This window comes from Lepisma saccharinum, chromosome 16 (assembly GCF_977018435.1).
Source record: "Lepisma saccharinum chromosome 16, izLepSacc3.1, whole genome shotgun sequence".
Classification (NCBI taxonomy): Eukaryota; Metazoa; Arthropoda; class Insecta; order Zygentoma; family Lepismatidae; genus Lepisma; species Lepisma saccharinum.
The window spans coordinates 4662825-4689428 of NC_139244.1; the positions used below are offsets into that span (position 1 = coordinate 4662825).

General features: G+C 39.3%; 1 long non-coding RNA gene across 1 annotated transcript; it reads left to right on the forward strand.

Moving 5' to 3' along the window:
• The first annotated feature begins 610 nt into the window (after positions 1 to 610).
• On the forward strand, positions 611 to 24965 carry LOC146000214 (uncharacterized). The gene is made up of 3 exons (XR_014443486.1): positions 611 to 755; positions 12548 to 12685; positions 24901 to 24965. It is a non-coding gene; the product is annotated as an uncharacterized LOC146000214 (long non-coding RNA).
• Positions 24966 to 26604: the final 1639 nt, after the last annotated feature.

A 26604-nucleotide genomic window follows, 5' to 3' on the forward strand; every position in this document is an offset into this window, starting at 1 on the left:
CTGTCGTCTCCTTAATATCGCCATACACCAAACTGATTCCAAGGGGGAGTGTCGACATCTGAAAATATATACAGATTATGTTAGCTTTATATTTCACGCAAACCGTGATTACAGTTATACATTTTTGTTTCAGAACCGGAGCCTAGATCTTTATGAGGCATACGTCAACTATATGGCTAGTGCAGGAATGCGGGAGGAATGTGAAAGGCAGCACTCCGTCGTTTTCGCGAAACAATGGAGACGGTTGACGCGGAGCACAGGGCCGCAAACAATCGCATGATGATTGAGGTTGCGGAACGTATGACAGAGGTATTCGCCAGGATGTTCGCCGAACATAATGAATTCCTGGCCCGGCGAAGTCAGGCGGAGAGGGATTTGAATGCGGCGGTCGCCGCAATCCTGGGAAGGATATTATTTTTTCTCAATTTTATCTATTCTGTACTAATTTTGTAGTTTTTCAGATATGTAACATCTATGAAAACCATTTGTACTAATTCCTTAATTTTCAGACCTATATATATATACCTATATTATTGTTTTTGCAGGTTCCGTCATACCCATACTGCGCAGTTTTTGAGGGTACTGCCGGAGCCCCTCCTGACACTTGTCAGGGCCACTGCTCCACCGCCCCCTCCAGGTTCACCTCCCGTCATCGATATCGATGCGGAAGCCGCTGCTTTGGTTGCAGCTCTTTCACCGACTCCCGTCGCAGACGAGGAGGTTGATGTAGAACAACAATAAACATCTAAATACAGGTAATATTTTCCTTTTCTCACCTTCTACTCTGCTTCTTCTACTTCCGAAGAATCTGTTTCGGCAAGTATTTCAGGAAACTCTCGATGGGGTCTGCGACTCTCAAATTGGTCCTCTAGCTTATCGATACTGGAAAGAAACAGATATTTCCGTCTGAGATCAGGGTGGCTTGAAGGATGGTCGGAAAATTCCGCCATCTGTTTAACATCTAATGCAGAACCTTTTATATCTAGCGTCTCACCCAACCTTATATCGCACCTGAACCACTGCAAGATTTCGGCCATCTTCAGCACGGATTCCGTATATGCTTTACAAAATTCGTGCATCAGTGCCGCGACGTCATTGTTCTCAACAACCATATAATTCTTATGACAACCTACCCGGTACAACTCGGGAATTTCCACATCCAACAACTCGTCCAGATTCTCATATAAAACCAATTCCAAATTCGTTGTGTCCATGCGGTGCCTCTCGCCTGCCATCATAATATATTTTCGAGCCAGGTAGTATGGAGACACATGCAGATGCGTCACATCTACATGTTCGGAATTTTATTCCGAATCCGTCTCCATACACAGACATTCTAGTCGGGCGATTCCCGACGCTACAATAAAAGGTCCTGCACGATATCCTTTTGCAGCTATATCACCTGCTACCCTGTTACTCCAGGCACGAAAAGGTACATGGCCATAAACAGGTGCTCTCTCAAATCAGTAACGTGTCTCGCATAAACCACTTTTCCGATCGGAAACCCTTGATCGTCGCACTGCATCACACACTCATAAGGCAAATATAAAATGTTATCAAAAGCGATTCCCTGTATCTAACAGGGATATCAAATATTAGCAATTTAGAATTTATACTCGTCGATATTCTTTTTTTTTTTTTTTTTTGTAACTTATCGGTTCTTTCGATGCAGAAACTGTTACCGGATATGCGAGACATGTTGTCGGGCCTGGAAAGCGCTCTGTATACCCGTACATAGGATTGATGTCAATTCTACGTTCCCGTTTCCTCGCACCACCACCGATATTGTCTATCCCGCCATCTTTAATCTCGTCATATTGATGCTGTTCATTGTTTTTAGCTTCCCACATTGGTCGAAATTGTTGTTCCGTCAGATATTTCGGAACCTCTGCATATGGTTTTTCTTCTCTTGTCTCCTGTTCCGTCGGCGATCCTGACATTATCGGTGATTGTGGAGGCGACGGTAGCGGGCGCGAACTACATGCAGGGTCAATCAGTGGCGGTCGATCGGAGGACTTCCTACCGATCGTAACACTCACAAGTTTCACCAGCCACGATATTACATCCATACTCACCTTTCAGTTACTTCACCTCGATACCTGCTCGGACAGTCTTTCTACGTCGGCACGAATAGCTGCTAGTCTCTGTACAAGGTAAGTTTGCAGGCAACGAAGATTCCGATATTCACTGTTCTGTTCCAGGTGATAAAAAGCTCTGCTGCTTTGACAACTGAGATGTTGATTCTGGTAACCTCGCAGTCTGCTAATCCTTTATATACCGATCTACGTCATCGATACATATTGCTCGCATCCGTTCCCGCAAAGCGTCCAACGCCCACGTTCCTCTCTATCTTCTTCCTGTCCTGGTACACTATACACAGTCACTAAATCTATTTTTTTTGCTCTATTTGTTTTCTTTACATCTAGACTCACCGACTCCTTTTTCTCTTTTTCCTGTTCTTCCTCCATCACATCCTAACCGAAACACACTTTTTATTCAACAATCATTCTGAGAATTTCATAACCCACTCCTTAATCTCCAGACACCCTATCTCCAGCCCTACAAACACGACTCACATATCACTCAACACTCACACACCATCTGCTCTCATCCATTAATAACCCTGAAAACCTATCACCATCCCGACAGACAAACACCCTCTGTTCTCATCCATTAACAGTCTGCAAACCTAATCTCCATACCGACAGTCACGCCATAATCTTGCATACTGGAAACCAGAGGGAATCATTATGAAGCATGATTTATAAAAGGCTCCCTTAATCAGTTTTGCAGAGACGCCCAAAGCTGTTGGTACATAAATATCAAGTAGATACAGTCCCTATTAGCTTATTTATGTTAAACTTTATATTCTTTGCTTGGCGTACATAGGATTTTCGAAAGGGTAGGGCTTATGTCTACATTTTTAAGTAGTCATTCCATATTTTTTTAAAACATTGGACCAAAAGGGGGGGGGGGGTATTACCCCCACTAGTCCCCCCTTTGGCATGCCACTGATTCTTTGGCAATCTGGAAAGATCATTATCGAAATATTGCTATTTGATGTTGCTCGAAGTTTATTTTTGTTTGTTGGAGTTTCAAGATATCATCCCTTTTCTGTTACTTATCTCTTTTCGGGGAGGGGGCAAGTGCCTCTGTGTACCCTGCTATATCTGCCAATGCGACGCAATATATTAAGAAATTGCCCCCTACAAAGAATTCCTGGCTACGGGCCTGTTGGCAATGTTTTTTTCGCACGACGCGATTCTGTTGAAGTTATGCTGAAGCGCTTCAACTACAGCAGCTGTGACCCTCTCTACTATTAAGTCTGCTAAACTCTTTTGCACTACTTCGGAATTTATTTGCGTTTTCACGCAATGTTCTATCGTCTCAATGAGAGACTCCTTGCTTACCTCCTGGGGGGGCGACGGGTGGCCGCTCTTCCTGCTGCCCGATCCACTCGGCGTGGTGGACTCCTCTCGCTGTTTCCGAGTGTGCATCTTCTTTTGTCCACAAAATCCGCCACAATATCACAAACGACAATAAAAGTCACTTAGAACTTGGACACCAGCTTATTAGTGCCCCGAACACTAGTTTTAACTTTCCGACTTTACGCACCTGCGAGCTCTTGGAACTGAAACAAGGAGGTAAGCTAAGCCTAAGCTAGTCCATCCGCCATCTTGGCGAGAATAAAGGGGGGTACGCACACTTTGTGACCACCCTGTATAAGCATGTATGAATTAATTTGGCATTTTTCATACTCACGAAAATACTAGTAACTTTATGATCAAGAGATCACGGGTTCAATATTCGGCGGAGCTTCGTTAGACCGTGGTTCATACCCCAATACAGGGGCGGCTGCTCATAAGGACGATACGGACGCCGCACTGCCGTGTGTAACCACAAGTGAACAAACATTACATTAACATTTATATATTAGCTCTTACATTGTCTAAATTGCAAAACACATCTGAAGCTGTATCTTTGTATTACTATAACTGTTAATCAGGACCATATATAAGGGGGTTTAGTGGGTTCAAACCCCACATTGAATAAAATACTAGAAACTGATCATAGTTTCATAATATAATTATCCTAAAATAAACATTTGAATTTTAAAATAAAACACTAATGTATCGAAAAAATCCCCAAACCAAAAAAAAATCTTCTACGGAGCAATGATTGTCGGACTTTGAAACCCACCCATTGTCAAAGCTTAGCTAGGGGCCTGCTATTAATATTTTTCTTTTGACGCCTGTTTTGCTTGAGGAACAAACTTTATTGTTATTATTAAATATTTATGAAAATCATAAAGCTATTCACCTACACTTACACTCGTTACCTTTAACTGGTTGTAGCCAGCCTTTGAACTGCGGGTCTTCCTGCCACTCAATACGAAATTTTTTCACATGTTTCCCAGATATCTTTTCATCCGCAGATAAATCCACATGACGTTTTCTAACTTTTTTGGGAGTTGCAGGTAGCTTCCTATTAGTCACCTCTTCCATTCTCCTTGCAACGACACAGGACACACAAAGTTACACACACAGCCACTAAGACACGTTCTGAAATGAAGGATGGAACAAGGAAAGAAGTTGAAAATCGCATCGCAAATTCTTTCCAGGTGCAGCGCGGCTCGTGCCTTGAGGCCTTTCTATGAAACGCGACAAATATAAGACTGACCGGTCAAGGTCATCTATAACAGGGAGAAAGAAGCTTACTGAAAAGTGTCACTGTTGCTAACTATTCACTTGGAAAAAGTACACGCTGAAAAAAAATATTTTCGAACTTTTTAAAAGAACGAAAATGTGAGTTTAAATTTCCATTTTCCCTTTTCACCCTCAAATTTCCCTGTGCCTAGGGAAATTTCCCTGCTTTTGGCATCACTGGGTAAGAGGCGAGGGAACTGGAGGAATAACACGCGCGGGATCTGTGAATGGGAGGATGGAGGGTTTGTCGTCCGAAACCACCCCTAGGCCAAACTGGCCCCCTCTCCGGAGAACGGTAAACAATGAAGAGTTGCCATAAGAAAGAGAATTACCAACCGTTGAAAAAAAAAAAAACATTCTGTATTCCATAATCTTATTCACTTATGACATAAGAGTAGAGCAATAAATAACGCAATTTCCAACGAGGAAAGAAAATATCGTTAACTGTAAATGTACAGACTCTTACTTGATTTTTGTTATTTACCATCGCTTTCTGCTACTTTTCGGTAATCACGACGATAAGGATGACTGACAATATAATGAACTTGATGGAGGGGCATTCACAAAGACCACACATACCCATGCCGGGATTCGAACCCAGGAGCCCTGGCTTTGTAATGCGGTATGCTAGCCACGGAAGTCGGCTATAGATTCTTGTCACATGCAAAATTATCGTATATATGAGTTGTATTTTTTCTGAGTTTAGTAAAAAGTACATTTGGATTACAATGATGTGGAGTACATCATGTCGATTCAATTACATGTTTTGGTTAGCACGTTTGAAAAAATCCTCATAATGTGACAAAGTTGTCCAATTTCTTTTCAAGGCGGATGTTAAATAAATTAGAAACTCGTCATCTAAACTCGCCAAGAGCCGCTACAGGATCCTGTGATCTACAAATGTCTGAAAACACCGAAGGGAAGACGATAGTGTGAAAAGTGAAGCTTTTTCGGTACTAGTGTGCTGTAGTTGTGCATTTGTCTATATGCCTTGATTTGTCGCGATGAACAGTGTGGAGAAATTGTTGGTGCGAAGTTTTTCTACCAGAAGTCTGGATGAAAAAATAAACATAAAAACCTAGGCCGAATTTGAATCTAGAACAAGTGCCAAAGAAGGGAGGTCGTGAGTTCACTCGCAAATTTCGCGTTGAAGGACAGAAGGGTGAATTTCAGTTACAAGCATGTCTGAAGATTTCTGGTAAGTTTGAAGTTTTATATCTGGTAACACTGGTAACGCAGATATCACCTTTCCAGTGAGATATTTATTTTGGTGCCCTATTTCACATATCAATTAGTCATGTTGGACAGGAAACTTTTTTTCAGGATCAATGCACGTAAATATTCGTCATTGTGATAATCAAGTTGTGTAAAAATTAATATCCCTTCTTCTGAATTTTCCCATCTGTTAGAATTCTATTTCTTCTTCGCATTACTGTTAAATAATTATTAATTTATTATCATACGTGCAAACGTGTAAAACATGATATTCGGTAAACACGAACATATCAATATCTTATCACGTTGGTGTTATATGAAATTCATCATTTAAACTCACATTACTAAAGTGCGCGTCAAATCTCCTGCGTATGGCGATAGCCAATAGCAGAGCACTGCAGCGGTGCCATCTCGAAATCTCACACGGAAAAGATACAGCGTGGTTGAGCGAAACGCCTTGTCACGGAGAGCACGGAACATTAGATAATATAACATATAATAAACTTAATGGAAGAATATAACATACCTGATTATGCCAGAGGGACTGCATAATTGTTTCAATATTCTCAAGGTGGAAGTTGTAGAGCCTTTGTAAGATATTTTGTCCCGTAAAGAGTACGTTATCTTTTTGGCAGTAGAAAATTCGCCACGATCGTAAATTTCAAAGACAGTTCTACGAACTACGTCTTTTTCAAAGTCAGTTTGCCGTTGTTTTCGGTATGTTAATGTACTTTCTAGGTGATTGAAACATTGGAGCAGGCCCCGATCCACATTGTTTTGCCTCCGAACATATCCGAGAAACGGTCGCTTGATTCACACCACACGCTTGATCTGTTAGAACCTGGCACTTCATAAAGTCAATTTTACTTCTCTGTTCTTCACTCGAACACTTTTTTTTTTTAAAAAAAAATACAACACTGTATTTTTCTCTCTTCTCTCGCTATCACTACCACTTGGTTTACTACACGACATGCTGCACACACCCACTAAACACATGTAAAAAAAGAACAGTGACGGAATCCTCTTCGTCAACTTCTTCTGCCATCACTGGGAACGAACGTGCCCTGTTCCCTTCGCTAATCGGAAAGTTTCGGAATGCAACAGGAACGAAGGGAGAGCAAAAACGATACAATGCAAATACGTTTATAATAACATTGCTTCTACAGAGGGAACGGTATAAGCTACAATCACGCTTGTTTTTCGTACATACTCACAAATTCATTATCTTTCCATCTGTTGAACTACTGACACTTGAAATAATCTATTTATATCCGAGCGCCAGGTACACGATTTAGTAGCTAGGTGAAACAGGTTCTGAACTAGGCAACACCGCACGTCTGTGATTCGCTGGTGCTACTCAGTCGTTCAAGGCCATATGCAGGAGATTTGACGCGCACCCTAGTAGAGCAAATTTGTGCCGGCCCCCGTGGCGGAGTGGTTAGCACATCGCGCTACGATGCCAGAGGTCGCGGGTTCGACGGCCTGGGCATGGATGTTTGTGAGTGTCCATTCATCAATTTCATCATATCACTCATCCCCATCTTCGCAAATTAGCCAAATGTGACACAAAAGGCGAAGTAAAATAAAGGAAATCAATATAACAAATTTGTGAGCTATCGCCCCTCCACTTTGGTTCGCCACTGCCGCAATATAAACTGTAGTTCTTTATACGGAAAGAAATATTGCGGGGGAAGAGATATTTTGCTTGTAGATTATGGCAACACTGTGCTCAGCTGACTGTCAGAAAGTACAGCCAGCGCTGTCATGTGAGTGTTTCTGCGCGGCTGAAATGAAACCTATGGCCGAATCCAACTTGAGCCAAACCAACGTATTGGAACTGTTCTGTGTAGACCAGAAGTGCAGCGTAGAAATATTTAAGGTATTTATATATGGAGTTTGTGGCTCCTGGACAAATCATTGTCTGTTCGAATGAAATTGTGATGCATTTGATTGATAAATTTTCTCGCAAAAACTGCGAAACAGAACACGTGGTTTTTCGACTTGTCAGATTTGAAATTTTTACGATACGAAGCACTTTTTACTTCGCCCAGAGCTCATAAACGATGTAAATAAATTGGTACTAGTTTCATAGATCAGATTATTTTTCAGATTCACATTAAAATCTAATATTTGGTACTATTATAGTAGGGGGTGACACCTATAAATCATATATTTCGCACTTTTTTACATTGCTAACGTACTATTTTGGAATGCGGAACTTTTCCTAAGGTGAAATAATGCATTTGTAACTAAGATAATGTCTATTTCTTACATTTACGAGTGCTTACTGTTACTTGCTATTTCGATTCTGTAACACATTATGGCGACAGTGTACTGGTTCATCGCGCGTTGTTCGAGTGTTTTGTCGATTTATGCAGTGTTGCAATCTCGTTCACCGGAAAATATCTACTTTCGTGCCCGGATTTGAAATTCTGCTAATACCTCGCAAACCATTTTCCGTAAGGTTAGGTTAGGCAAGCATAGTTAAAGAAAAATAATCTCAACACGTCATGTTCTAGTGAAAACACGGCTAGTTTGAAACACTGACTACGAGATTACATCATCTCACACACGGAACATTGTGCTCTCGTGCGGAAAGCAAATGGCGGCAGCAGAAACAGCATGTCTGACAGACATTTTCGCAGAAAACAACATATATTCGCATTAAAATGGATCAAAACTACATTCACGAACTTCCACAATGCTACAGAAAACTATTTCCGTAAGTACTTTCTCCTGTAAATTTGAAGAAATCCGTTACCCTTTTTTCACGAAAAAAGAGAAACCCAATTTTTCACATAGAAAGTAATTTCTTTTGACTCCTTTTTTCGCTTCCATAACATAGAATATGGCAGGCAAATCTTGATTGCCATAGTGGGCATGCAGTGTTTCCAACATCCTTCACCGAAGAATACCTACTATCGTGTTTCTCACTTGTACAATATGCACGGGTAGCTGACGGATAGCCCCACAAACAATTCCCGATAATGTTAGGTTTGGTGGTAAATTTCTTATTTCGGACAAACTGATTTCTTCAAATTTACAGGAGAAATTACTTACCGAATGTAGTTTCTTTATAGTTGTGAAAGTTCGGGGAAGTATTTTCTCGCATTGCTCATTGAATTTGTCGTTAAATCATCTATTTTTTTATATAAATGTGTGACCGATGCACGAAAGCTGTTGCATCCATTACCTTCCAGCCGGATGTTGCCTGTGTGTGATGACGTAATCATGGTCAATGCCAGGCAGTGTTTCCAAACACGTGTTTTTGTAACTAAAGAGGGTACGTTTCCGCAAATAGTTCGTGGGGCTACGATATTTTTTCTAAACCAATTTTTAACTATTGTAACCTAAACGTGACCCAACCTAACCTTACCGGAAATGGTTTGTGGGGCTACGTAGGCATTTTTTGGTGCAGTGGGGTGGAAACACTGCATGTAGAGCACAGTAGTGAAACTGTGACCGTCATTTTGCATGTTACCGAAGGCAAAAAGAAACTAAGAAAACTTACTCGATATGTTGCAAATAGAGCTTATTTCCTTGAAATAAGGGAAATGCCACCTTCAACAATGCTTCTCAATGCAGCATACGTAAGTAGGAATATTCAAATTAAATGAAATAGCAAATTTCAGCCGTTTGTCCGATATAAGAAATTTTCCAACCTACGCAGCATCTGGTTGCCATAGGGCAAGCAAATTAAAGCAATGTCAATTGTGCGTCGTTGAGATATTTCTCTTGAAAAATACATGATTTCCCGGTCAAATTTATTCCACGATGAAAGAAAATACCTCGACGAACATTATAAACCTTGGAGAAACTCATGATTTCTGTAAGTAGTTTCTTATGTAAAATTGAAGAAATGTGTGTCCGATGTACAGGGTGGTGCACAAAATGTCTTACCATTTGTTTTGTTTATTACACATTTATTTATTATCGAAACATTACAAAATTAATGCATAGTGAATTATCAGAGTATGGAAAGTTTGTTTAGTGCAGAATGTGTCCACCATTATGGTTCACAACCTCTTGCAAGCAAACCTTTACATTTGTCACAAGTCCTCCGAAATTTCACGGCACAACTGCACAATAAAGGTCGTGAGTTGCACTACATCTACAGGCTTCCTTGCAAAAACTTTATCTTTCAAGAAACCCCACAAAAAAAGTCACAAGGATTAATATCCGGGCTATGCGGGGGCCACAATCTCCCACCTTCGTGACGTTCAGGAAACTGATTAGACATTACACGCACATTAAACATCTCATACAGGAAATCAAGAACAATGTTTGCAGTATGTGGGCGGGCTCCATCTTGCATGAACCACTGAGTGTGTAAATGGAGACCTGTTGCCAAGAGCTGCGGAATAAATGAGTTCTCCAACATTTCCTTGTATCGTTCTTTGTTTACTGTGTCGTCAAAGAAAAACGGTCCAATGATTCCATGAGTTGAAATTGCTGCCCACACGCTTACTTTTTCTCCATAATTCTCACGTTCATGCAGTTTGTGAGGCTGTTCACTTGCCCAGAATCGAACATTTTGCTTATTTACCACACCATTTAAATGAAAGTACGCCTCATTGTGTGGCCGCGGTGGCTCAGTCGGTAACGCGTCTGACTACCATGCTCAAGGTCCCGGGTTCGATCCCCGGCCGGTTCAAATCCGGGAACTTTTCTAAGGTTGGAAGCGGCCCCGGCGCCCACCCAGCGTCGAATAACATTGGGTACCTGGGGGAAACCCTGGGGGGTAAAGGCGGTCAGGGGCGTGATGCTGATCACATCACCCCCACTCATGACCGGATCAAGAAAGTGTGGGGCGTTACCCCCACACCCCCTATACGCCTTCATGGCGTGGTGCTATGCACAGGGGAGCACTTTACCTTTTTTTTACCTCATCTGTAAACCAAGTGTTGTGCAGAACATGATCTTCTTCCACTAACCACGAAGCAAACTGATGCCTTCGTTCCTTGTCCACTGCCGTTAGTTTCTGGACAACTGTCATTTTGTAAGGGAACAAGTGAAGATCAGAGTGGAGAATCCTTTGGATTGACCTACGAGATATTCGTAACTCAGCAGCCGCCCTTCTTGTTGATTTGCTTGGACTTCGTGCCAAAGCCACGCGAACTGCTTCAATGTTATCAGGTGTTCGGACACTTGACGGGCGCCGTCGATTATTCTCCAACACAGAGCCAGTTGTTTCTAATTGTTGGCACAATTTGCGAATGGTCTGTTTACAGGGAGCCCATCTTGTACCAAAGTGTGCACGAAAATGCCTTTGTGTCGCTACCAAACTCTTTGTTTCTGCAAAAAACATTACAACTTTCACCTTCTGTTCGACACTCAACCGGCCGTTATCCGCCATCTTGCAAACTGCTGTTTCGCAACAAAATAGAGTCCCATACTGACTTCTCCTGACATCTACCTGATTTTCCATGAACCAACTCACCCACATACGTGTTTTGAACATTCGATATATGATATTAAAAATTTTATGAGGTGATTGAATGGTATGACATTTCGTGTGCCACCCTGTATGAAACTGTTACCAATATATTTGATTTACAGATCGCGAGATGATAATATGGGACGATGCTCTACCAAGCAGTTTCTCAACTAGGGTATTCCACTTGGAGCACTGCACATAGTGAGGGAACCTGGCTTGCAGGTTCAGTCTGTGTCGATATGTAACATAAACTTTACCAGCTCCCAATTAAAATCTCATCCAGTTGAATATTTACAAACGCTTCTAGCAAACGCTTCTAGGACAATATTGTAAATTTGCATAATAGCGTTGCCCCTTCAAAGAATTCTCGGAAAGACTGAAGATGACCGGACCCCTCTCAGATTTTCTTTGTATTTGGCATAGTCACTAATTGAGGAGGCCTCCTAATCACGAATCTGAAGTTAAAAGTTGTCGGAAACTTCTAGAAATTTCAAAATAAGGAGTTAGTTTTCGGAATGGAAACTTGATTTTCGTGAAATTTTTTGTCACAAGCAAATATATATATTCCTGATACTATCACGACACCAAATTTTAACTATGTTTTGGTAACCTAACCAAAACTAACGTAAACACGCGTCAATGGTTTGTGGGGCCAGCATCAATGGTTCCCAATTATTTTGCAATTTCTAGATCCTGATACTACCACGACACAAAATTTTAACTAATATGTTTGCCTAACCTGACCACACGTCAATGGTTCGCAATTATTTTGCAATTTCTAGAAGTTTCCGACAAATTTTAACTTCAGATTCGTCATTAGCAGGCCTGAATTAGTATGTCGAATATGAAGAAAATCTGAGAGGGTCCGGTCATCAATTTAAAGTAACAGGGGCAGAGGTTTCGAAATAAACTTGAAATACCAATATATATGAGAAGACTTTGTAATTTGTTACCTTTATAGTTTGAAGTCCATTTAGTTTTTTTTTCAACTAGTGATGGTGCAGAAAGTATACAATGCCCAGAGAAAATGAGCGAGTTAGTTGATTGACAATTGGGGTGTACATATTTCAAGCACCACTCTACAAGCCTGTGTCAAGTATTGGGTTTCAGAAGTGATATTTCTATTTAGTGCCATTTGTGATCCACAGAAAAATGATAATGAAACCTAAGAAGTATTGTATTTCCACAGAATCTGCAAAGGAATTGTGCTGGATTGGTTCTTCAAGGAGCCTGTAGAAGAGGAGAGCATCTTAAGAAAAATGGAGGAAGATCTGAAGCAAGCTACTGGGGTCAAGGAGCCACAGTGTATCTTCATGAACTAAATCATGTAAGTCAAATTAAATGAATGTTAATATATGGTGACGAAAAAGTTTGGAGATTTGTTTAAAGCAATTTTTGTTGTAACTAAGTTTTATTTTTTTAAAAAATAAAAAAGTTCCTGGTTTAATTTTAGACTAGAAAATGCAAATGCAGTTGGAAAGAGCACATTGGGGCCCAAGTTACTTTTGTTTTATTGCAAATTCATCATGCTATACATATGAAATTTCGAGCGAATGAAGAATATAGAAAATGTCTTTAATTTCGTTAATTTTTGGTATAATTACTATATTTGGCCTTCTAATCACGAATCTGTTGTTAAAGTGTGGGGGTCACGTGTGGAAATTATTTTTTTCTACAGCTGTGTCCCATTGTTTTAGGAACAAGATTTTAACTAAGCTTGCGTAACCTAACCTTATCGGAAATGGTTTGTCGGGCACTAGCTTCATCACTGCGCAAGACTCCATTTTTAAAGAAGAACACTCAAACACCATTGCCAAACTTACCTCTAATCGAAGTCCGCATTCCACATGCTCTTCTACCTCGTTCAAGTAACAAAGGAACAGTGTGGCAATGCTGTAGACAGCGCAATGAATGCCGAACGTCACTTGTTCATATCATCAAACATGGTTCCTATGTTTCTGTATTGAGAATGATCGCGGTAAAGAACATAATTTTGCAACATATAGGGACGTAAGTGTAAAATTTTTTCACGTGACCCCCAAATCTTAACTCCATATACGTTACCAGGATTGCATATTTAGTGAGTATAAGAAGTAGGAAATAAATTGGAGACATTCTCTGTATTCTGCGTTCTTACATGGTTCGGTTTTGATTGATGTCTGTTAACACATACTGTAGAGTTTTAGCGATTACTTACTGAGTGTTTCCTTGCTTGATACTGTTTTTTCACTTCCCAATAGATGGTTTCGTAGTTAGGTTAGGCAGGTCAGGTTTAGTTGCCTTAGCATTTTGATAAGAACACTAAATGCTTTCGTGGTTAGGTTTAGTTCTCTTAGTATTAAAATCCCTAAATGCTTTCTACTACTGACGCGGCTGAAAGGTTTGAATTCTACCTTCTATCAATGGAGAATGCCTTGTCCATAGGGAGCACACATGCTTGCGTCGGGGTATTTTTTTTTTCATCATAAATAACTTTTCTTGAAATCCAAACAGTGCTCATTACTTTAAAGAAGGTTCAAATTTAGTGTGACAATGATTTCCAAAATTCTACAATAATTAGTCTTTGTTAGGAGAATTTGAAAAATCATAAAACAATCTGAACCGTTACCGTTGCTATTAACCATCTCAATATCTTTTCTGATAAGATTTTCATTGTGGAGCATGTGCACTGCCATCGGTTAACTGAAGAACGGACAGATGAATTCTGTTGTCATTTTATGGTGTCTGTTATGGTTTTGGGCAGCATTAGAGGACTTGTGTTGTTCCTTAATGCCAATGAGTTAGACAGATAGTAAAGGAACTCCAGTGTTTACTGAAATAAACTTAGCAACTGAAACGAATGTGCCTGCGTTTCAGCATGGTTCGGATTGCTGATCGACGCAACTTCACTTCTCCTCTACCATGTAATAACTTTAAGGGTAGAGCAATTCCGTGGTGGCTTGCATATCCTTACCTGTTGCTAGAAACTTGTGGCTTATCGTAAATGATTTGAAATCAAAACTTCATGCAGCGCAGCGGCGACGACAGAAGAGACTAAAACATCTAACAATTTTTCTTTGTTGTAAGAATAGTTTCTTATCTTTGCACTTGGAACTAAGAGTGTTGTATTTCCTTACTTTGAAATTGAACACTGAAACAATTTTAACACCTTCACTGCTGATCAAAATTAGAATACTCACCCCAGGTGCTGAATTTTTTGTTTTCCACATTATGTACTTTTATGGTTACTAGACAACATAAAACAGGTTGTTTTTTTTTGTTATGGAAGTCATCATGAACAAATATGGCGGTGGACGCCTTTCGGCGCAATTAGCGCACAGCATCAAATTTCCTTGCTCTGTGCTGAAGATGCTGAAAGGTGCCTACTGATACTTTTGTTTTTATCTACATTCACAACATACAATTCTGAGGAAGTTGTTGAAAATTGATTTATTATGTTATTTGTATAACTGCTTTCGTTTTTAGAGATAAATATTTTACATTACTTGTACATACAGCAAACAAAATATTGGTACATCAAAACTTCTACATATTCTTTACATGACATACAGACATTATTTTCAAATCATTACTTTACTTGTTTGTGATAATTATAAAAACATGGATGCAATCCAGGAGTACCAGGACAGATTACACACTTGTAAATAGTGTTGGTTCTCTCTCCATTTTTCTTGCATTCACGACATTTCTTCCGCAGTGTTCTTCCCTTTGGTTCTTGCTGACACTTTGTTGGTAGATGATCTGATTTTCTTGAAGGAGTTGGGAGAATTTCCGGTCTGGCTGATTTGAAGGACATCACGTGTCTAATTATAACCAATTTGAAATCATATAGGTTCATTGTTTTGTTTACAGTGTATTTGTTGTGGAGGTGGAAAGCATTTAGAACCATAAGCTGTACGTAGTGAACAAACCATTTTTTATACCACCTTATTGTCTTGCGATCACTTGGGTAGTAAGCCATCATTTGGTCCTGTCTGTCTACTCCCGACATGTAGCAATTGTACTGTACAATCGGAAGTAGTTTCATGTGTTTTGCATTTCTTTTCTTTATGATCTCAACTAATTCATTTGGAAATTCTGTAGATATATAAAGCACTTCTCTTTTATCTCGCCACTTGCCGATCATGATTCCTCCATCAGAGTATTTCCCTGTGCTTTCCCCCTTTTTGAGTTTCGCTCATGTGACTGTGGGTTTTTTTTTTTTCTGTTAGCCCTAAGGGTACCTGTGGAAATTTTTTTTTTCTCCAGGAGATCCTGGGATAGTTCATGACTGTTGTAGAAGTTGTTTATGTAGAGGGAATGGCCATTGTATAATTTTTCCTCCATGAGATGCAGGACTACTTTAGTGACCCTTTCCACCTAGTTCATCATATGCACCAATGTATACAAAAGTCTTTAGTACAAGGCCATTGGGTTCTGTTAGTACATATATTTTAATACCATATTTGTCTTTTACCTTTTATGTACTGCCTAAAGAAAAGCCTACCATGCCACAGAGTGCATCTTATTGTTAAAATGGTCTAACACTGATCTTATTTTGTATAAACGATCATCAGGTTTAGGCTCATCAGAACGAGGATTTCTGCAGAAATTTAAACAGTGCAGTATGAAAAACTAAATATGCTGACCAAGGCAGTAATTTATTTTATTAAAAACATAAACTAAAACTTAACGTTTCAACCTTCTAGCAAGGTCTTCATCAGACTCTGTATCAAGTTTTAGTTTGTTTTTAATAAAATAAATTACTGCCTTGGTCAGCATATTTAGTTTTTCATAATCATGGAAACAAGGCTTAATGGTGTTATAAGTGCAGTATGATCAAGTCCCTCGACATTGAAATCCGTGAATTAACCTTCATACCTTCTGAAAGAAATATCTCTTCAGTGTAGTTGTTTGTATATCTGACAATTTCCTCAAGAAACAAATCATCAAGCAATAATTGGAAATAATCACATGGGCTATTGTTACCATGCAGAGGAACTAGAAGCACATTACCTTTAGTAAAATGAATTAGCCTTAGACTTGAAGGATCATCAGTCCAAATGGTCGTGTCTGCTTAGTTTGAATAGGCATCACTGGCACTTTCTGATGAGCCATGCTCACTATCAACACACAAAACACCGTCATTTTCAGTCATTTCACTTTCATCACTAGAATGTTCAAATAAATCACTCGAACCTACAGATATATTATCCAGTTCACTAATCGTCATGCTCTCGATATCAATATTTTTAGCCCTTGATGAAGTAAGAGGCTGATTCATTTTCTGCAGTACTTCGCAAGGAACGCAACAGTGAACTAAATCTAAACTTCATCTATCGCCACATGCAGTACGACAATGGCTGCAGTGAAACGGGCAGGCTGATATCCTGCCAAAATCAACTCTGCATGAAGCGGACGCGAAGTGCCAATCGGCATCCATAAGCCTTGTGTGTAGACCATTTTTAGGACCCAACAAAGACATGTCTGGTTTAAAGAGGATCTCTGTTAACCCTAGGAAAAATGCCTTTAGTGTTCATCAATCAGAATGGCAAAATCAATGCTGCTAGTTATCGGCAACTTGTTCTCAGTGACATTTTGGAACTGTAGGCAGCGGAACTGTTCAGCAAAAATGGATTCAGCAAGAGCTGTTTCAGAGTTTTCTGGGCAAGGGTGTTTGGTCTTCAAATTTGCCAGGACTTGAATGCCATGAATTATTTTGTGTGATCGTTTTTGGAATAGACATTTCTCTTGTTCTGTACAAACCAGTGGATACACTCAAATTAGCTTTACGACGTGCATGGGATGAAATTACTGTCGAAGAGTGTCCTACCATTGTCAATAATTTTCTGAGACTGCTTCACACATGTATTGAGACAGAAGGAAGCAACTTTGAATGCACATTGTGATTTCTATCTTTTTGCAGTCTAATAAAAGTTTTCAAAAAGTTACGGATCGTTACGATATATTAATCTAAATCATAGAGAGCAGTTTTATGTTGTTTAAATATTTCAAGAAAACAAGACTCCAAACTTTTTCGCCTGTATCATTGATTTGAAAAACGTCAATTTTATGCACAGATAGACCAATTGGAACTGGACATCCAGTGAGATCTGAAACTCCATATGCCTCTCTACCTTGCACCCCTTGTTTACGAGGTTACTGGTGTTGTACAAATTTATTCATAAGGTGAATTTTACACTTCTTTCTTTCACATTCACTTTGGAACAGTCTTAACATTCTTCACAAGTGTGACATTGACAGGTGGTTACCCTTTTGGGAGGGGGGGGGGGGACCATTGTAAAGGTAAAAACCAGGGTTGGCATTTTGCCTAGGTTTTTTAATAGCCCAACCCAGGTGGGTTTTTCAGGTTATGTTTTTGTATATGTAAATATGACTTTTTTTCTCCTGATAGTAATTTATAGGAACATTCAATTTGCATTGTTTTAGTTGTCTAAATGAATGCCCTCCCCGGTGGCACAGTGGTAGGTCCAGTGGCGTGCCCAGGGGGGGGGGGGGTTGGTGGGGTTAAACCCCCCCATTGGTTTCGTCATTTTAAAAAAAATCAAAGCAAAAATAAATTTTATTTCATAAATGTGTTTGAGTACCAAATTACCAATATTGTAATAATGTTTACATTTGCCAATGAGAAATGTATTGCTTCTTCAATTACTTTTGATAATATTGGAGTTGAGTTACAGCAATGCACAGGCATTCATTCATTCCTTAGTCACTGAAAAAGAAGAAGAATTTCCTTCTCAGTATAGTCAAGAAAAGAGCCGTAACCCTTGGAATGCGAACTGAAGGAATCCCTCCTCCCCTTTCTTTCACCCACGATGACCCTCTTAGGAGAATGACCCTCCCTTTCCTGTTACGACAGTGCTGCTAACTTTCCTTTTCTTTTTTTCCCCTTGTTATACCATTTATGCCAGCTGAGCAAAGTTCTGTGAGATTTGAATCACTACAATTAGTAGGCAAAGTAAGTCAAAATCTTATATATCGCACCTGGATGCATATTTATTTCAAAATATCTATAATTATAATAATAATTGTTGCAGGCAGTAGCGAGGCATGGTTTCAAGTCATGGAGTCAAGCGATGTTTTCTACAATAGCATGCCGGGAGGAAGGGAGGGATGCGTTATATAGCGCAACTGGCCCAGTCAGTTTCATTAACAAAATAAAGACAATTAATATGCCAAAATATTATACGTTTTACTCTTGTGCTCTTTACAAATTAGATATTTTTTTCTCAACCAATTTCCAGCCTTCAGTTTATTGAATTTTCTTGTAACATTTGTGAAAGATCTCACTTGAATTTGTGCGTAAATAATTTAGCAGTTGCCAACACTACTGACACTACTGGTTGCTGTCAACACTGGTGACGTAATTTGAGCTGGACCAAGCTGGATGCATGTTTCAGACATTCGACCGCCCGGTATCTTTGTCCCAAGTCCTGGTGTTCACTGGGGTTGTAGCGAGTTGCAGTTTCCAAGGTAGCAAGTCGAAGTTGTCGTGTTGTGTGTTACGTTTCTGCGTGTGTGATAGATTTTTGACGTGGAACTAAAGATGGATAGAAAAAAGAGGAGAAATACATTATTAGATTATTTCCAAAAGAAACAAAAAATGGAAGTTGAAGCTTCACCTTCCACAAATAGAACGTCAGAAAAGGTCGATTTAAGTTCAGAGGAATTCCATCCGAATTGCGAGAGTGAAACGTGCGAACTTTCAGACTCTTGATATTCAACAAGAAGGCATAACAGAAGATATTGGAAACCTTGTTGCAAAATTATGTCAAGGAACTGTCGAGGTAAGTGACATTCATTATTTGATAGCAGATATATCCATAGGCGGATTTAGAATTGTTTTTCTGGGAGGGCATAGCATGTGCTGTAAGTATACAATCGTGTGTGCAGGGGAGGGGGGTGCCCGCGTGTGTATGTCTGGAAGACGTGTGTAGGATGTTACCCTATATCACCAATAAACTTTCGCAGGGCGAGAGAACATGAATATGAACGAGTTTCCTCAATGATTTAAGGGGCCTCACCGATGGTGGTGTAATCAAAGAGGTCCTGGGTTTGATCCCCTGTGAAGGTGCATTGCACAGTGGTACGTATCCCGATTTAAACTTTAAGTCCAGTCCCGATTAACGTATCTGAATATAAAATGGACTTTAAAATCATTTACTTTTTGTTTTGTTCACGAAGCCTCGAAAAATGATATTATCTATCTTATAGATCCACCAAGGCATTTGAAACCCTGGCGTCGGAGCAGTGACACTAGTGTTGCTAGTTAAAGCCATGGGGAAACCTGTGGTTCACGTATTTTCCCAGGTCCCAGAAAGCTTGGTGCTAGTATACAGTGTATATGTATGCAACCACATTATAAAATCACGGTTGCCATGGACAGTTTTATTATTTTGTAGGAAAGGGATAAAATTTGTATTACGACACGGGATAGACTAGGTAGGCATCCTATGAACTGTAAATATTCCTTACAAATCTTCTGAATATTTCTCTTGTACAAACGCAACAAATACAATAAGTAATATGTATGTGCAGTAATAAATTCATTTTTTTGAAAGCATCTTTTCTGGCATCAGTGGTCGAAGTAGGGGATGCTGCCTCCAGTTAAGAAAGTTTCACAAAGCATACCCCCAATTAGAATAATTTGGATATTGAGCATCCTCCACATACTGTATTGTCTCCATGTTGATCCATACAAGGATGTACCCCCTCGTATCTCCAAAATCGATCAAATATCCCCTCCCCTTTCGGCTACGAATTTCCATTTCGAGCACTGTCTGGCAAGATTTTCTCGGGCTCAGTGACAGATCCTGTGGTGCGGTACTGGGCTTCGGAGGGGAAGGGGGAGAGTGGTCCCTTCAACAGTTGGTTTCGCAGTTCCATAACGTTAACAACATACAAAATTCCTCTCCATAGACTTAATATGAAAATGAATATGACACATTAATGACACTGTTGCAGAAAATGTTAATTACTGAAGGGGTTCGTATTTGTTTGTCGACTGTTAAACAAATGTTTTGACCAATAATATAATAATACAATGCCAAAAATGTACACAATATTTAGCAAAATCATCTCCTCAACAAGTACAATGTTGATTGAATTGATGTTTTAAATCCACTTTATGCACAGTAAGGCTAATCGGGACTGGGCCTAAAGTTTAAAGTAAGATCCTAACCACTATGAGCCACCGGGTATTGAACCCGGGACATCTTGATTACGAGGCGACGACGCTCACACTGAAATGAAACTGTGGTATCGTCATCTTGCAGCAATGCAAAGACGTCCAGTAAATGCTCGAAGTAATTGATATGTGCAGTGAAGTAATATTTCCCTGGGTAAACACACGTTTGCGCATATTATGTACAATCCCAGCAACAACATCAAATGAGAAATCATTCTCAACTTTGAGGCGGTTGAAGACCTATCTTCGAAATACCATTTGCGAAGAAAGATTAAATGGGTTAGCTGCTCTGAACATTCACCGGGATATAAAAGTTACTTGTGATGACATATTGTCAGAACTCGCACAGATACCTCGATGCCTAAATTTCAGAATTTAAATTGTTGAACTGTGGTACCTTATTTATTACTGTCTTTAAGACATCAAGTAGTCTTAATCTCTTTAATGTTGTTACAAGGTTGAGTGTACATATTTTTTGTTTAAAAATTATATTTGAGCAATTAAATATAAAATATTAATGATTTGGAAATATTCAAGCAGGTGCTTTTATATGATGCAATAAAAACATGAAGCATCCATAGCAAATACATTGATTGCGTTCATTGGGGTAAAATCCAAGTATATTAATTATCTAATTTATTACAAGAAATGTGACCTGTGAACTGGAAAATGTGTTGGATTCATAACCCCCCCCTTACGAAAATCCTGGGCACGCGCCTGGGTAGGTCGTTGCCTTGTAATCAAGGGCTGCCAGGTGCTATATCTGGTGGAGGCACATTGTGGTTCGGATTCCACTTTAAACTGTAGGTCCAGTTCCGATTAGCCTTACTGTGCATAAAGTGGACTTAAAACACCAAACAACTGTCTGTTAACGTATTTCTCTTGTAGTTTACGGTTATGACAAGGATAAGAACATAGTTTTTTGTTATGACTTTTCAGGGGAACACATGCTCCCTTCATCAGACATTTGTTTTTAGTTTGACTAAAGATACAGTTATAACAATGGTTAACAATTTTTTAAACAAAAATAATCCATTATGCAATGGATGTTGTCAATGTTACATTGTTGTAATGTAACAACTTAATTGTGAAAAAAAGCAGCCTGTTTAATTTTTATTTCAGATAAAAAAAATGACCACATTATTTTTTATTTAAAAATTATGAATCTCAAAAATCATCAGGTAATTGAAAGTTGTCATTGCTTTCACAAAGTTTCTTGATGTTTTCTGTTACATTAAATGTTAAAGATGGAGGCTTGTCAGCTCACATTATCGAAGAGAAACATTTGATTAAAAAGAGTGACGGGAAACATAGATTTGAATGTCTGGGAAGCTTCGTTCATTGCAGAAGAACACTGGAATATATTAAATAATGACAAAGGTATCATAGACCCACTATGGAGTTTTCGTTTTCACAAATGGAGTAAGTCTCCATCTTTAACATTTAATGTAACAGAAAACATCAAGAAACTTTGTGAAAGCAGTGACAGGGTGGCTAGAAACAAGCAGAAATGAAATTACCCGATTTTTCCCTGACAATTACAAACTAAATTAAATCTATGTTTTTGCAAATGGAAATAATAAACTCCTACAGATCCAGGTATGGATTTGTTAAGTACCAATATTATCTTCTATGAAATTGACTTAATTTCTCTATTGTCTATGATTTGAATTCAAACAGCAAAATACTGAATTTGGAAAATTATTCCAATTCACAAGCTAGGGAAGGATTACGAAATTTTATCATAAGCAGTAAGTTTAAAATAAAATACTTGATTATTTTTAAAGTTACGATTAAATAGGAAAAGAGTGAAGAGTGATTGATTAAGAAATACAATTTGTAATTTATTGGTCTCCTTCTGCAGACCCATTTTTCGATGCATGAAGCTACTTCTCTCTTCTCTGTAAAGCAAACAACCTAACTCTTGCATATAAGTGAAACAATTGAATTGTACAAAAGAAAGGTCATATTTCCTTACATTATTAATGGGATTTTTTTGCTTCAGTACAGTATATCAAAGTGAAGTACTGTGAAACTGACAACATGCAGTTATACCATTATTGCTGACGAAAAGGGTATGTAGGTGTTAGAAATTTAACACAAGGAATTTATGGAATTGCATTGTATAGGTACCTGATTTAGCTAACCACTTATTAAAACAGGAACACTCTTAATAATAAAAGCTTCTGAAAGTTCTACGAGGGGCATCCTGAAAAGAGCTCCAATGGTGTCTATGCAGCACTAGTAGTCAAGAGATACACACACACATATGCAGGCAGGAAGAAGTGGCATGCAGCCGTTTTAGGACAGTTCTAGGTTAAAGATTTCAGCTCATATGTAGTATCGTGTGACTGGACGTCATGAGTGATAGTATGGTCAGATGATGGTGCAGACAATTCACGGAAGGCCAATCGAATGTGCACAACCCCATACAGCTGAGTACACGTGGGCTGTTTGCATCACTTCAGGTGAGAGATCTTGGACCACTCCCTGTACAGCCCTGGCCTTGAATGTACAGACTTTCATCTCTTTGTTTAACTGAAGAGGTTTCTGGCAGGGCAAGGATTTGACAGCTACACTGTGGTAGAGATAGTTCCATTCTTTGCTGTCACACATATACCATGGGCATACAAAATTTAGTGCCACGCTACGACAAATGCCAGAACAACGGTGGTGATTATGCCGAAAATTAGGTTAGGACTCACTGTTACTAATGCAATAAATTACAACTGATATTTTTTTTTTATTATTTATGCTTAATCGGTAGGGACGTTGATTTTTGTCATTTTTTAAATTTTCGGTGTTATTTTCCCCAAAATTCACATAAATTATACCTTCATGGTGTTTTTAAACTACTGTTTCAAATTGTAAGTCACATGGCCTATGCCTCTTCGTGAGAGTTTGATATCTTGAAAGTTATTTTCCATACCCCCTTTTTAATTTTAAGGTAAGGGTTTTAGATAATGGAATTTTCCCCGTATATACTGACGGGTGCATAATGACCATAAGGGGCGACACACCCAAAAATTTAAATCAATCAATCTGATGTGAGAGATACCGATATATTGTGGCACCGAAATTTGGCATTATCTTATTTTGATTTGTTAGTGTTTCCCAAAATAATTCTAGTACGTCCCTAGTATTCTTGCTTGCATAACTCTGTTTCTTTCACGAGAGGGTCCATGAATTCTAAAGTTCACTGGTGTCGTTATCTTGAAATTTCTGCAATATTTCATGAGAGACACCACTATAAGCTATAAATAATATCTTTGGCACATTATTTGAGGAGGTTTGTTGCTTCCAGTCACTTAACTTATTTTTTACGTCCTCGTGCATTTCGCCGGCACTGTTCCTATCGCGTCTTTATTTTCACATGTATTTTCTTCATGTTCATTTTCCTTCATCACTTTCAGAAAAATAATTAGTCGCTTACCAACAAAAACAGACTATATTAGCATCCTGCATGTAGGCAGCATTCTGTTTGTGATCGTAAACAAAGTCTCAGTTCAACAAACTCTAGAAAGCTTCACACACTCGAACAGAAAAATTACTAACACAAAGCCCAATATCATTTACACTAGTGCAATCAGTGACTGAAATTGAGAAGTATAAGTAAATACAACATAACCTACGTGCTGACATGTTAAACGGGTACACTTTCATGCCACAAAAAATGAATCACTGGTCTCTGTTCTTCGGTGCAAAGGGAGACTGGCACGACCACGTTTACCCAGCAGCTGCAAGGAAGCACAGTGAAGGTCAAATATGCATTAAAGTAACAACATATGTACGCACTATTGACATGCCTATGCAGAAAGCAGGATGTCCAACCTGAAGAAAGTTACTGAGTTTCCCGTCTAGATAACAAATTGTCTTGTGCTGTGTAGGCCATTGGGTTTCTGTTTTTCAACCACAACTTGCATAAAACCGTAGGATGGTCTAGGCATCGCTTTTTTGTGGGAGGATGGGGGGGGGGGGCAACTACTTAGTTGCGTTATTTAATGTTGCTGTTTTAGCTTTGAATGCATTTTGTATAGAACTGATTTTTTTTCAATTCAAAAATGTAACCTTGCTCAATTTCCTTACCAGCTGAGATAGTTTGAATAGTCATTGTTTAACCCTACAGCTTTAAGTTATTCCGAGACTTGTTGTCACAGGAACTCTTATTCTGTTGCTCTTGTTTGTGCTCAGATAGGCTAATCAATGAGGACTGCATCTATGGTTTCAAGTGCAACTATGCCATCGGGAAGGCTCCAATATTTAACAAATCACTAATACTCTTTACCTGGTTGATTAACTATATTTCCTTAGTGAAAACTGAGTGATCTACATGTAATAATTGTTTCTTCCAACAGGTGTTGAATTGGAGATGTTACGTCCATGTCCTGTGATACATCTTCTGCAAGGGAACTAAGTGAGGTAAGTCACGTTTATTCCATTCATTTGAAATCAGGGCTGTGATGAAGCCAATGCTATATATGAACATCACGTTGAATTACATGCATAAAAGACTAAAAAGGGATATGGACATCCCCCATAGCCAGAATGAAAAGTAAAAACTATAAACTCAGGATGAAATATCCTCATTGTTGAGTCATTTGCATCTCTACAGGGGAAGAATTGTTTGGTACACTGTATTTTGGTCATATGTACACACAGCAAACAACAAATGCAATTCATTTAAGGATGAAATTCATTATTCATGATGCTGTTCCCCACAGGTTACCATGGCAATAATTGTAATCCGTTCCTGAGCTTTGTCCAAAATCATGAAACAACATAAGAAATTTGCATGGAATATCAGAAACACCGCTAATGTTGGGAATGATAGGAATTTAAATGTACAGTCTCTCTGTTATTTTTGCTTTAGTTTCTTTGGTCAGTCTTCCTTGTATGAATTGTAGCCAGGTTGCTGCTAAGAGGAGGTTAATCATGTGTGATCATATTCGTGTGCAATTCATAATGCAGGATGTTGCCAATGAGCAGGCACTTTGCTTTGTGACGTGTTGTTCTGGCTATTTGTAAATTATCAGACGCGTCACATTCAAGAGCTACATTTGGTAACTTGCTTTTATGGGTTTGAAGGGCCTGAAACATAGTTGCACTTATAGTGTGGTTGGAAAGCAAGGAATAGTGGTAGAATGTTGTTTGTAACAACAGAGATTAAAGTCCCCAGAGTATTGTCAAAGTGCAACTAAAGATAGGTTATGGGTGTTGATGCCCTTCATGCCACTGGTACTTTGTCTGTCTGCGAGAGGCATCTGGAGGAGAACCATCGTAATGATGGAAGATAGGCATCCTACAATACCTGAATGATCATATTTTCAATTTTTTCTGCTGGTTTTGGCCTTTCTGCTTCGTTCCTTCTGACGTATTCATTGGGATACACAAATTACTCGATATGGCAAGCATCAGTAAATAAGCAGGCTTTCAACCTGATTTAAACTTGCAAAATGTAATAAGAATTTTGCCATATCATTACATTCTATCTAAAGATATCAGTTTGGCAGTTACGCGGAGATAGGTAATTAACTTTGATACAATTACTATTCATTTTTCAGCGATCGATTTCACCACTCGTCAGGCGTGAACTGTCTTGCTGCGGCTGGCGTGGTTCCTTCTTCTTCCGCTTGCGCTTGTGGCAGTGCTAGTTGATGCAGTCCTTTCAATTTTTGTCGTGCGGGTGTCTAGTTTCCTTCTGTTGCTGTGCCTCTGGGTTTTGCCGCTGCACAAGGCTGTTCCAGATCTTGTCGTCTGCTTTCGTGAAGCGGTGTTTGTTTGCGAACGTTTGGAGTCTGTGTTTGGGTTCTTGTCACAGGGGGTGGGGGAGCAGGTTGGGTGGGAGTGCATATTCCTGATGGCGGGAATCGAGGTTTTATTGAGGGGCCCCTGTATTAGTGTTGAGGTCGGTGGTCACTGTCACTATTGCGTAGGTTTCTTTTGAAAACCTTTCTAGTGCAGATTTTGCTTGCATGATTATTTCTGAAGAGCCTTTCATCAAGCCGGCGGTTAGTCATCCCTACATACTTGCCTCCACAAGCGCAGGTGACCATGTAGAT